Below are 14,599 nucleotides of genomic sequence, written 5' to 3' on the forward strand. Positions count from 1 at the left end.
CTCGCATGAGAGTGACACTGAATAATACAACTAAAGACTTTGTCAATCCGGATGAGCTGGCTTCATTTATTGAACTGCATTCTCCTACCCCAATTAATCAGGTTTGAATGCATGCTCCTAAGGTTTCACAGTAGCTGCTTGCTTAGCAGATGAATGCTTCACTTGCCTTTACTAGAATAGTCTTATAACACTGTTGGTTCCTGACCATGTTCTGTATTGCTGTTAAATATGTTTATATGTTGAATTCTGATTAATGATGAGGGTGCTCTGGGATATTTCTGCCATTCTGGCTCCCTCGGCTGCACTCACACAGTTGTTATATGGAGGTGACCCTTTTGTCACTCAAGTTAATTCATGGTGTGTATCACTAGTTCTTGGTCAATATACTTTTCTGAGTTCTGTGCTGTCATGTTTTCTGCCTCACATTTGGTCTCATTGTACAAGTCTGTTTTACTTGCTACCTTATAAATTTGCCCAACTTCTCATACTTCTAGGTTTTTTCTCTCATTATCATGTCTCTTAATATTATATCTTTAAATGCAAAGGGTCTGAACAACAAAATTAAGCTGAAAAAAATACTAACCTATCTTGACGACCATAAGCCTGATGTCATAATGTTACAGGAGTCCCATTTGGATGATTCTGCTTCAGCTAAGGTACATTTCCCATGGGCCTTACCACCGTATTATTCTCCTGCCATAGATAGTAAAGGTGGAGTAATTACTTTGATAAGAAATCTAGCAATATATCTATCATATCCTCCTCATTGACCTAAATGGCCGTTGGGTCAAGGGCACGATCTACAGTGCAGGTGAAAGATATTGCCTGTTCAATATGTATGGTCCAAATCTAGACCGCCCAGATTTCTTTCATTCCATCACTGAATCACTCCTGGAAGAAGTCGCTGCTAAGCTGATTGTAGCTGGTGATTTTAATCTGGTGTTAAACCCTACTAAGGAAAGAAAATCAAATTGCAACTATAAAAAATCAAAAGCATGGTTGCTCTACAGGACCTCATCGCTGATGCCAAACTACTAGATATATGGAGATTCTTACATGCTGACACGGAGGCCTTTACATTTTTCTCCCCTCCACATTCATCATATTCAAGGATTGATTTCTTCTTAGTAAGTGACTCCTTATGTTCTTCCATCACTGATGCTACCATTCTACCGATCACAATATCTGAACATGCGGCCATCACTATCCAAAGTTTGATTTCAACCCAGATTCCTCGACAATGGCATTTCAACAATGCCCTATTACAGGATAAGCAGTTCTGTGAGCTGATAAGGTCACGAATACAAGAGTACTTTCAGCTTAACACCCCTGAGCAAACTTCTTGGGCTTGTTGTTGGGATGCTTTCAAAGCCTTTATTAGAGGTGTCATAATTAACCATACTGCTCACAAACATAAACAACTGAAATACGAACAAAAAATACTGGAAGATGAAATTAGATGTCTCGAATCTCAACACCAACATACTCCATGTGACATTGATCTCTTACTTCGCTTGAATAAGTCCCGCTTCAGATATAATTCCATCCTTTGCAACAATGCCTCTCATGCAATTTTCCAACAATCTGCATCTTATTTTGATGAGAATAATAAGTGTGGTCATTTGCTGGCTAATCTTCTTAAAAAGCGTGAGGAAAAATCACACATCACCTCTATCAAACTGGATTCAGGTGCAGAACTCACTGAAACCTCTGACATTTCCCAAGCCTTCATGTCTTTCTACAGATTCCTCTATACTGCTGACTTTCGATGTCCACAACGGATTTCAGAGTTTTTAGCTCACATTCCTCACTCCTCCTTGGATGCGGTGGATAATGAACGTCTCAACATACCGATCACACCTTCCGAGATCTCACTGGTCATTCACTCCATGGGCCTCAAGAAATCACCAGGACCTGATGGGTTGACGGTGGAGTTTTACAAGGAATTCCAGGATGTGCTGATTCCATTCTATCTACCATTTCTTGAACATCTCATATCTACAGGTAAGGCCTCTGGCTCTTTCACTGAAGCCACCATTATAGTGTTACCGAAACCAGGTAGGGATCCACGTCAACTTGCTAATTACAGACCATTATCCCTAATAAACGTTGATGCAAAAATATATGCAAAACTACTCTCTAATCGGTTAAAAATTGTCATCACCAAACTCATACCGCCGACGCAATGTGGTTTTATCACTGGACGCTCCTCTAGTGACAACACGCGAATCTTCTCTCATGTCAAGTGCACAACCAGAAGCATGAATTACTTGCGGTAGGGCTTGATGCAGAGAAAGCCTTCGACTGTATTGAATGGCCCTTTCTTTTTCACACCCTTCTCTGGTATGGCTTCTCTGATGATTTCATTAACAAAATCAAAGTTCTCTATACCATGCCTATACCATGCCTATACCTATACAAGAACCCTTATCAATGGCTCCCTATCAGAAGCATTCCATCCTACCAGGGGTACCAGGCATGGCTGTCCCCTATCACCATTGCTTTTCAATCTTGCGTTGGAGCCACTGATACAGAAGATTCGTACTAACCCGGGCATAATTGGTTTCAAACTTTGTTAGCATGAGCAGGAGCTAAAAATTTCAGCATATGCTGACGATATCTTGTTGTATATCACGCCTTCATCTTTCCCTTCTTTGCTCTCAGACATAGAGTTGTACGCAGATGTCTCAGGTTACAAACTCAATATGAGTAAAACGGAGGTGATGCCTATCAACTGTCCAGCGGCGGAACCTGAAATTACTACACATGGTGTGAAATGGTCAGCCACCTCCATAAAATATCTAGGTGTTCTGTTTGGTCCGAGTACTGAGGAAACTATCAATCTCAATATGGGCCATGTATTGGACATCATTAAGAACTCAACTACTAAATGGTCTCCATTATCCTTGACTTGGTGGGGTAGGATTGAAACGATCAAGATGATGATTGCCCCCAAGGTAAACTACATTCTGTCCATGCTTTCTATCTTCCATCTACAAGTGGACTCTCTGCTCATGAAATTCTTGTGGAAAAACAATCAAACAACCCCAAATGGCTTTGGCCAAATTGAAAGCGCCTCGTGGATTGGGAGGAATGAACTTTCCCTGTTTTCTGCTATACCATCATGCCTTCATCTTGAGACAGTGGTTCATGGGCTACCATCAAACTGTTGCCTGCGACTCTCCTGCCTGGTTCCCACTTGAATGCGCAATATATGGGGAACGACGTATCAGGTACTTTGCTGGCATCACTCTCTCTAAATTGGACAAGCTAGACAAAATCTTGATAGCATATAAATGTGCAGTAGATAGAGCAGACTCTACCTTTACATCAAGATGGAATAATGATATGTTCAGGATTTCAGAGTCCCCGGTGTCATGGCGGGAATGGCAAAATTGTGGTATTTGGCTAGTGAGTGACCTCAGGAGGGCGGAAGTCTGGTCATCCTTTTCAGATCTTTTGACCACTTGGGGCTTAGCTGGGTCTCAGTACTTTAGATTGCCCCAACTGCTACATTGTATACGACACTCCTTACCTAAAGAATGTCCGCAGTCTGCTGAACCCAGTTTACTCCTTTTTCTGCGCTCCTTACCCAAAGGGAACATCAAAGCATCTATGTGGTATCACCTCCTTCAAAGAGCTGAGTTCTCGGATCCCTTGGAATTGGAAGTGAAATGGTGCAAAGACCTCAATCTTCCCTCTGATGCTATAGATTGGATGGCCTTATGGTCGACCTTCTTCAAATCCATACGCTCAGCCTCTCTCCTACAATCCATATTCTTTCTACTTCACAGAGCAGTATGGACTCCTGTGATGTCCCATAAAATAGATCACTCCAAGTCCTCCTTATGTTGGTCCTGCACTAAATTGACTGGTACGCTAGAACACCTGCTCTTTTCCTGTCCTCTTCTACAGGATTATTGGAGTAAAGTGTGGTCTGTCATCAGCGACATCTTAGACCTCAAGGTTTATTTGTCTTATCCCATCATTATTGCAATGACACAAGCCATTACGGTCCCTATACATGCAGATAAGTCACGTTTACTCACTGTAATGCTATCCCTAGCTCTTCAGTCTGTGTTGTTCTGTTGGAAGGATTTTACTAAACTAGATTTCCATATGTGGTGGAATGCTCTTTGCCTCACCGGAAAGTATGAAAAAGTGTACGCTGAAAGATCTAATTCCATGGCCATATTCCTTGCTATATGGCAGCCTCTCCTTCAATATTGTAATAACTAACCCTTGCATCTCAATGCTTCTGTAAACCTGCTTGCCTGACATCTTAATTGTTCTTTACTTTAATCTTATTCTTTGGATATGAGAAATAAGTTTATGCTCACCATCTGTTTTGTACCTACTATACTTGTGTATTGATACCTCAATTCTTCAATATACTGACACAGTTCAGATGTCTTTGATTGTGATATACATCCTGAATTTTATATTATGTATTCTCATCTACTTCTGTTTCTTTCTTGTAACTTGCAAACTCAATAAACAGTTTTGAACTCAAAAGAGTAAAGGGATTTATAAAACTGTAGGAAGGAACCAACAATTTGCTTGGAATCCGTTAATGTGGACCCAGACTCATCATTTATTGCAGCAATATATGTCTTTGGAGACTTACCCTTCAGATATTGAGCTAGGGTGTGGCCACATCTATTGTTTTTGATGTAATAGGTGGCATTTTTCAGCAATAGTTGATTATTTGCTAATTGGCTCGTGATTAGACTATGTTTCAACCAAAGAGTGCGGAGTGTGGACAGGATATTGAAATCATCAGAGGACCGTATTTGTTCTTGTTCAAGTTATTTGATATCAGTTTCAAGACTATACAGTTCAGAAAGCCTTTTTTTCTTGAGATATGCAGCAAAATAAATAATTTTGTCACGTATATAAGCTTTAAATGTGTCCCAAAGATTGATCCAATTAGTGTCCTCAGGTCTGTTTGTCAGTTATGGCCATTTCTATGTGAGAAATAAAATCCGGTTCAGTATGTAAGGAGGTATTAAGTCTCCAATGTTTCTGTGGTGGTAAGCTGGAGATACTTTGTAATTGAAGAGTCACGGCTACGTGGTCCAAGATCGTGATTTCTTTGATATCCGTGGAAAATAGAAAAGTAGACATGGAAGCACTCATCAAAAAAAAGTCAATACGAGAGTACGTGGAATGAGGAGCAGAAAAGAAGGTGAAATCTTTTGTTTGTGGATGTTGAATCCTCCAGAGATCAATTAAGTCAAATTGTGCAATTAAGTCTTGAAGTTTATGCCATGACCTAGATTGTCTATAGGTTGAATAAGATTTCCTATCTTTGGAGGAGTCCAGAAAAAGGTTGAAATCACCACCGAGAATAATTTGATGTTCCTGTGATGATGCCAGATGATCAGATAAACAGTCATAAAAGTTAGGATCATCAAGATTGGGTCCATAAAGATTAAGGCAGTTATAATTTTTCCGTTGAAATCAATAATAGCACTAATCCATCTGCCTTCTGTGTCTGTGTGTGATATAAGACGAACGTCAGGTCTGTTTCTTATCACAGTAATAACACCATTACGTTTATCTATGGCAGGAGAAAACAAGATAGGGATAGCCCAAGAGAAGGACATCTTAGCTGAGTCCAAATGAGATAAATGGGTCTCCTGCAGATACAATACATCAGGCTGGATTTTTTGTACACAGTCCCAAATCTTGTGTTTTTTGATGGAATTATTGAGACCCTTAACATTTAGAGTACAAAAAGTCAAAGATATCTGTCAAATAGAGATAATACCACTGGGTACACAGTGCAAAGGACAGCAATAATATATACAGTGTAAAAGCAGTTAAGCAAATACAGTGCAGCATTATAGGACATGAAGGACTTCATAATCTGAAATGTATAGAAGGACCTAGTCTCAGAAGGAAGGATTCCAAAACTTAGCGTTCCAGGAGACAGTTATAACAACAGTTGTAATAGCAAGATTGACTAGTGACAGAATAAGTGACATAGGTAATGACAAAGAGAAAAGATGGGTTAGGAAAACCACAAGGGCAGCAAATAGTAGGTTGCCAGCCAGCATTTACATATAGAAGCGAAATGGATAACCTAAAAAGTTTACATTTATAAGCATCAGTAATAAAAAAAACACGATAAGCTAGGATTAGCTGAGCCTATGTATAATTAGCAATGTGAATCACAGGAAACAAACAGTAAGGCATTTATAACAAGTACAAAAACAGTATGCAGATAATATCAGTGTGTCAATAGCTATGAGCAAGCAGATAATATTGTGATATGAATCTATAGTAAGCCACAAGACAAAATGGAGATGTGACACAATAAACTCGACTGCATATAACAGAAAGCCACATAAGAAGCAAGTCGAGAAGCGATACTATGATCAATAGTATTATTACAGCTTGGCTATTTACACACCCAAATTCAGGTCTTGTCAATGGAGCTTGGTGCCAAACGCTCAATATAATCAGCAAGCTCGGTAGGATTCACAACATTTTTGGTGGTATTATTGTGAGTGACTCGCATAGTGGTGGGACAGAACAAGCCAAACTTAGCCCCAATGGCTTTGAGTCTAGGACGCTATTCCATTAGCAGCTTGTGTCGTTTAGCAGTTTGTTTAGCTAAGTCAGGAACATCAAGAGAGAGTGACCCTCATATTTTAGCGGGTGCTTTAGCTTAGCTTGTTTCATAATCTCCATGACTTGGGCAAATCGGAGCAGTCTGACAACAATGGGTCGAAGATATTTGGCGCCAGGATCAATGGAGTGTGACGACACGCGGTGAGCCCTGTCGATTTCCAACTCATTCTTAAAGGTGAGATCCAAGATCTTAGGCAGCGCTGACTGAAGGAAGGCTATCATATCCCGCCCCTCTCTGGCTTCCAGGATCCCTAAAATCCGAAAATTATTATGACGAGAACGATTTTATGTATCTTCATGCTCCTGCTCCAAAACTGCCATTTTTTTCATCTGCCGCTGAAGAATTTTGATGTTCATCTCATTCGTTTCAACGCGTTGCTCAGCGATATCCATATGTGACTGAAATACAGCCATTTCGGTGGTCAAAGAAGTAAGGTCAGTTTTAAGATCTTCTGTATTTTGCAAAGTAGTTTGTAGAAGATCCCGCATCGAACAAAGTTCGTTCATTACAACCTTTAGGGCCTCGGTTTCACTCTCGCTTTTGCTCGTTGAGGCTTTTTGCGGTGAGATGGGCTCAGAGTTCTTCCGCTTCCCAGATTTGCTTGATGCCATATCGTCAACCAACCAAACGATCGTAAAACGGATACTCATGGGCAATATGGACAGCAAGAAATAATTCTATTTGTAAGCCAGCCAGCGGAGCTCCACTATTATGTGGCCATACCTTGTCGTGCTCGCTAGCGCCCCCGCACACAATATTCTTTAAAGTATTTTTCTTGGATGATGCCTCCAAAGTGGAACCTAACATCAAGTAACTATAATTTGGATTATTCTTTCTGAAGTGCATCACTATGGACTCCTTTTACTAAGGCGCATTAGGGCATTAATATGCGGAATAGAAACATAGAAACATAGAAAAAAGCAGCAGAAAAGGGCTATAGCCCACCAAGTCTGCCCATTCCAAGTATCCCCTCCCCTGAATTTACTCCCTTAAAGATCCCACGTGAGTATCCCATTTTCTCTTAAAATCCGTCACGCTGCTGGCCTTTATCACCTGGAGTGGAAGTCTGTTCCAATGATCCACTACTCTTTCGGTGAAGAAGTACTTCCTGGAGTCGCCATGAAACTTCCCTCCCCTGATTTTCAGCGGATGCCCTCTGGTGGTCGAGGGTCCCATGAGCCAGAAGATATCATCTTCTGACTCGATGCGTCCCGTGATGTACTTATATGTTTCAATCATATCTCCCTGTTCTCTTCTTTCCTCAAGTGAGTACAGCCGCAATTTTTTAAATCTTTCTTCATACGTGAGATCCTTGAGCCCCAAGACCATCCTGGTGGCCGTTCGCTGAACCGACTCGATCCTCAGCACGTCCTTTCGATAGTGTGGTCTCCAAAACTGAACACAGTACTCCAAGTGAGGCCTCACCATAGCTCTGTACAACGGCATCATAACTTCAGGTCTCCTGCTGACGAAACCTCTGCGGATACACCCCATCATTTGTCTTGCCCTGGAGGAAGGCTTCTCCACTTGATTGGCAACCTTCATGTCCTCACTAATGATCACCCCTAGGTCGCGTTCCGCCGTGGTCCTAACCAAGGTCTCACCATTTAGTACATAAGTTCTACGCGGGTTTCTCTTACCCAGGTGCATTATCTTGCATTTTTTAGCATTGAAGCCTAGCTGCCAAGTAGTTGACCATTGTTCCAGCAACAGTAGGTCGTGTGTCATATTATCAGGTAATAAGCTTTTGCCTACTATGTTGCAAAGTTTGGCGTCGTCAGCGAACAGTGATACCCTTCCTCTAAGTCCTTGCGTCATGAATAAGTTAAATAGAATTGGGCCCAGGACCGAGCCCTGCGGCACTCCACTGATCACGTCCGATGCTTCGGATGGGGTACTGTTCACCACCACCTTCTGAAGTCTACCGCTCAGCCAATCCCCAACCCATGTAGTTAGAGTGTCTCCTAATCCTATCGATTTCAGCTTGTTCAGTAATCTTCGATGAGGGACGCTATCAAATGCTTTACTGAAGTCCAAATATACCACGTCCAGTGACTCTCCGGCGTCCAGTTGTCTAGTAACCCAGTCAAAAAAGCTAATCAGATAAGATTGGCAGGTTCTACCCTGGGTGAACCCGTGTTGGTGTGGATCACGCAGTTTTTCTTCATCTAGGATTGTGTCAAGATTCTGTTTGATCAGTGTTTCCATGAGTTTACACACTATAGACGTGAGACTCACTGGTCTGTAGTTTGCTGTCTCTGTCCTGCAGCCCTTTTTGTGGAGTGGGATTACGTTGGCGGTTTTCCAGTCCAAGGGGACCCTTCCTGTGCTTAGGGAAAGATTGAAAAGAACAGATAATGGTTCTGCCAGGACTTCCCTTAACTCCCTGAGCATTCTGGGGTGTAGGTTATCCTGTCCCATGGCTTTGTTACTTTGAGTCTTGATAGTTCGTCATAGACACTACTGGGCGTAAATTCGAAATCTTGAAATGGGTCTTTCTGGTTATCTCCCGTCTGCAGCTGTGGACCAGCTCCCGGCGCTTCGTGGGTGAACACTGAACAGAAGTATTTGTTTAGTAGTTCTGCCTTCTCAGAATCTGATTCCGCAAAGTTACCGTCCGATTGCTTCAGGCGTACTATCCCATCTTTATTTCTTTTCCTGTCACTAATATAGCTGAAGAAAGATTTATCCCCTTTCTTAATTTTCCGTGCCAGCTCTTCCTCCATTCGGAGTTTGGCTTCTCTGACTGCTGTTTTGACAGCTTTAGATCTGTCTAGATAGTCCTCTTTCGCCCCCTCTCTGCCTAAATGTTTGTAGGTGATAAATGCATCTTTTTTCTGTTTAACTAGGTCTGAAATTTCTTTATTGAACCATTGGGGTCTTTTGTTTCTCCTGCGTTTACTTACTGTCTTTATGTATCGGTCTGTTGCTTCGTGTAGGATGGACTTCAGAGACGACCACATATCCTCCACATTGTCAGATATTGCTTGTTTATGTAGCTCCTGATGGACAAAATCTCCCATGTGGTTGAAGTCTGTGCCTCTAAATTTGAGAACCCTTGTTACTGTGTTTGTCTTAGGGAAACCTTTCTTGAGGTTGAGCCATACCATATTATGGACGCTGGAGGCCAGTGTGTCTCCTACTGAGACTTCCGTGACGCTATCTCCGTTGGTGAGAATTACGTCTAGTAACGCCTGGTCCCTGGTGGGTTCCAATACCAATTGCTTGAGACATGCACCCTTTATGGAGGTTAATATTCTTTTGCTGCTACCCGTAGTCGCGGAGAGTGTGTTCCAATCTGCATCTGGCATGTTGAAGTCTCCTAGCATTACTGTGTCCCCGCGCAGTGTGATGTTCTCTATGTCCTCGATTAATTCCATGTCTTTGTCCTCCTGTTGCCTGGGAGGTCTATATATCACCCCAAGGTATAGGCATTTTTCATTCCCTCTGGCCAGGTTCACCCAGAGGGATTCCCCGGTGTATCTAACATCTGTGATTCTGGTGGTTTTGATGCTTTCCTTAGTGTATAGCGCTACTCCTCCTCCCAATTTACCCTCTCGGTCGCAACGAAGTAGGTTGTACCCTGGTATAACCATATCCCACCCATGCGATTCCGTGAACCAGGTTTCGGATATCGCTATCACGTCAAGATCGGCGTTTGTTATCTCAGTCTCTAATGCTAGAATTTTATTGCCCAAGCTGTGTGCATTAACATACATAGCCCTCCATATCTGTGAAGAGATTCCTTTACGAGCTAGTGTGGCTCCTAAATTATCAGTGATATTTCTCCCTGAATTATTGTGGATATCATTGGTACTTACCTTAGACTTGGTAGTGTGAGTGTGACTTGCCTCCTCAGGATGGTTTCTTACTGCTCTGGGATATAAGTATGTACCCTCCCCCAACTTACCTAGTTTAAAGCCCTATGGAGTAGGCGGGCCAATCAATGTCCAAATATGTTTCTACCTCTTCTGGTTAGGTGGAGTCCATCTGGTCCTTGTAGTCCCTGGAGCGTCTCGCACTAGACGCTAATGCCAGCATTGAGCTGGCATTAGTTCTAGCTGCATAGTACGAGTTTAGCGCATGCTAAAATGCAGTGTGCGCTACAAACGCTAATGCAGCTTAGTAAAAGGAGCCCTTTGTATTTGTCCACATTAAATTTCATCTGCCATTTGGATGCCCAGTCTTCCTGTTTCCTAAGGTCTTCCTGCAATTTCTCACAATCTACATGTATGTATTTTAAAACTGAATAATTTTGTGTCATCTGCAAATTTAATCACCTCACTCATTCCCATTTCCAGCTCATTTATAAATATGTTAAATAGCCTCAGTCACAGTACAGATCCATGGGGCACTCTACTATTCACCTTCTCCATTGAAAGAAGTGGTCATTTAACGCTGCCCTCTGTTTCTGTCCAATACCCTAGCAAGTAACCTAACCCTCCATTGCCCCAGGTACCATAGTTAGATTGTTAGTCCGCTGAGACAGATAGGAAATATACTTAGGAGTAAACCACATAGGATATAAGTGGTATATAAAAAAATTAATTAATAAAATAACCAATTCTCAATCACGGCAGAACTTCGCCTGATTAAACAACAACTGCGCTCTTTAGAACGAAAATGGCAACATAATAAAACCCAATCTAATCTTCAAACATATAGGGATAATGTCACATTATACAAAATAAAAATTAATCAGGCAAAAAAAACATACTATTCCAATAAAATTGATAAAGCTAAAAATTCCTCTACTTTATACAATATTTTAAAATCAATAGACCCCAAAAACAAAACAAACAACACTATTCAAAAATCCACATTAAAAGTACAAGACTTAGCTAATGCTTTTACTCAAAAGATTAACAATATTCGTAAATCTTTTACCTCAAACACAACAAATAACCTAATAAGTATTAATCAAACAAAACTCATACCAATAGCAAGATGCTCCAATTTCAAAATTCCTTCAATTAAAGATATAGAATCCCTTTTCCAACAAGTTAACCTAAAAAGTTTCTGCTCTGAAATTATTCCACCTTTTTACTTAAAAAAACACTTTTCTCACTTTGGACCTTTTATTCACTCACTTATTCAGGAGAGTCTCCTCACCGCTACCGTCCCATCCCTATGGAAGACTGCAATCATTACTCCTATTCTTAAAAACCATAAAATTAGTATAAACGAACTCTCAAATTACCGCCCGATAGCTAACTTACCATTTTTGGCAAAATTAACAGAAAAACTGATATTTAACCAACAACTCTCCGACTTTATAGAAAATACTAACGCATTACACCCTAACCAAACAGGCTTTCGAAAATTTCACAATACGGAATATTCTTTGATAGGACTAACATCGAACATACAATATTTCTTAGACCATCACAAATCTGTTATTCTTTTTTCATTAGATATCTCTGCTGCTTTCGATACTATAGACCATGACTTACTTCTACAAAGGTTAGAATCAATAGGCATAACTGAGAAAGTTCTTTCTTGGTTCACCTCTTATCTCGCTAATCGCACTTCTTTTGTTAGGTTTAATAACGAACTGTCCACAACATACTCCTCTTCTTTCAGAATCCCTCAAGGATCTATTTTGTCCCCTCTTTTGTTTAATATCTTTCTCCCTCCATTGTTAAGCATCTGCCAGTCCATAGGCTTCACTCCTTTCTCTTATGCCGATGACATTGAACTCATTCACCCCTTGGACCCAGAAAATAATAATGATATTACATCCATCAACCACAAACTGGAAACAATACAAAACTGGCTTAATACAAACAAATTGGCACTAAATATAAATAAGACTAAATCAATGCTATTTACCTGGAAAAAAGATATAACCCTAATAAATTCATTCATTCTCAACAATACTCCACTCAACCTAGTTTCCTCTGTTAAAATCCTTGGAATAATAATTGACGATAAACTGCTTTACTACGAATATATTTCTCTTACTGTTAAAAATTGCTTTTTTAAACTACGTCTGATTCGATCATTTGCCAAATTTCTGAGTTCTAATTCGATCAAGATACTAATTCATTCTTTAATCATAGCAAAACTCGACTACTGCAACGCACTTCTCCTTAACATTACTCAGAAAGAAAAAAGGAGACTCCAGTTGATACAAAACACTGCAATTAAATTAATATACAATGCTAGGAAATATGACCATGTCTCACCATTGCTAATAGACGCCCATTGGCTTCCAATCGGTCATAGGATCACTTTTAAAATAATGTTGCTTATCTTTAAAACTCTAGCATTCAATGAACCTCAATTTATATCTAGATTATTAATACCACACAGTACTCAACGTCCACTCCGTTCATCTGGTCAAAATCTCCTCTCAGTTCCTTCTCTGAAAATTATAGGAACAAGAAGATCTGACATGTTCTCTGTGATGGGACCTCAATGGTGGAATGCCCTGCCACAATATATTAGAAACGAAAAAGATGTCACAATATTCAAAAATTTTTTAAAATCTAAAGATGCTTTTAATATTTAAATTTTTTAGTGAGATTTTAAATCGTGCTATGGTTTAACTACCCCTTACCCTCTTGTTTTTTCCATTTTTCCACCATAAATTGAAAATTGTAACTTTTACTCTTTCTCTCCCGATTCATGTTTGTATTCTTTGAAAGTATACTGTTAAAATATTTGTTTCTTTATATTATTCTCTATTTTGATTTTGTACATTGCTTAGAAATTTTAATAAGCGATTCATCAAACATATTAATAAACTTGAAACAACAGAGCATTGCCTCCTGTCCCATGGCTTCTTAATTGTCTCAGGAGTCTCTCTGACTGACGACGGCTGTGTGAGACCTGGGAGGGGGGGGGGAAATGAGAACGCTGCCGATGGCTGTGTGAGACCATGGGGGAATGCTGCTGCAGCACCCTTTTGGGAAGACAGAGGGAATGAGGGAGAAGGAAGACCAGAGAAGGGGGGGGGAAGAGAAATGCTGCTGCTGCACAGTGGGGAGGTAAAAGGAAGGGAGAAGGGCTACTGCTGGACAGGGGGAGCAGGGAAGGGGTGATGCTGGATAGGGGGAGGTAAAAGGAAGGGAGAAGGGCTACTGCTGGACAGGGGGAGCAGGGAAGGGGTGCTGCTGGACAGGGGAGAGGTAAAAGGAAGGGAGAAGGGCTACTGCTGGACAAGGGGAGCAGGGAACAGGTGCTGCTGGACAGGGGGGAAGTCAAAGGAAGGGAGAAGGTTTACTGCTGGACAGGGGGTTCCTACTGGATGGGGGGGGGAAGAGACAGAAATAAATAAATACAGACAGCAGGCAGGAGAGACAGACAGGGGGCCAGGGAGAGACACAGAAATAAAGACAGACATAAAGAAAGAAAGGGACAGGGAGAAAGAAAGAAAGAAAGGTCTAAGTCTACACATCTATTCTAGCACCCATTAATGTAACGGGCTAAAAGACTAGTGTTCTGAATAATGCCACTGAAAATCGACGACTGGCTCCAATCAGCAGCAGTTATCTGGGTAGCAGGTGCTACTACCCAGATAAGTGCTTTTATATCTCAAAGCCATAAATATTTTTATAGGAAATAAAGAATAGACAGTGGCGTACCTAGCATATGTGACACCCAGGGCCCATTATTTTTTAACACCCTCTTAATTCTATATGAAAAACATGATTTTTAGTAATAATCCACACTTCGCACAAGAAGAGTGTACCTAGGAAAAGACAGCATCTTACATACTGCAGTGAGTAGAAGAACATCTTCCTAGCGAGCCCGAATGACAAACTCAAAGATTCTTCAATTTCCTTGAATGGTCAAGTCTTTCCTATTGTCGATTCCATAAAAATTCTGGGAGTGACTCTGGACTGTTACCTTACCCTAGAGGCACACACAGAGTTATTGATTAGAAAAGGCTTCTCGACATTATGGAAACTAAGAACCATCAGAAAGTACTTAGATGCAACTTCATTCTGTTTA

General features: G+C 40.9%; 1 protein-coding gene across 12 annotated transcripts in view; it reads right to left on the reverse strand.

Moving 5' to 3' along the window:
• The window catches only part of RASGRP3 (RAS guanyl releasing protein 3), a 299,643-nt gene that overhangs the window by 236,016 nt on the left and 49,028 nt on the right, over positions 1 to 14,599 (reverse strand). Inside the window, exon 1 of one of the 12 annotated variants that reach the window (XM_033938590.1) lies at positions 14,363 to 14,477. The exons of 9 other annotated variants lie outside the window; for them this stretch is intronic. The gene's annotated coding sequence lies outside the window, so the exon portion shown is untranslated. 2 more of the 12 variants (XM_033938593.1, XM_033938592.1) reach the window with 2 other exon arrangements.

This window comes from Geotrypetes seraphini, chromosome 3 (assembly GCF_902459505.1).
Source record: "Geotrypetes seraphini chromosome 3, aGeoSer1.1, whole genome shotgun sequence".
Classification (NCBI taxonomy): domain Eukaryota; kingdom Metazoa; phylum Chordata; class Amphibia; order Gymnophiona; family Dermophiidae; genus Geotrypetes; species Geotrypetes seraphini.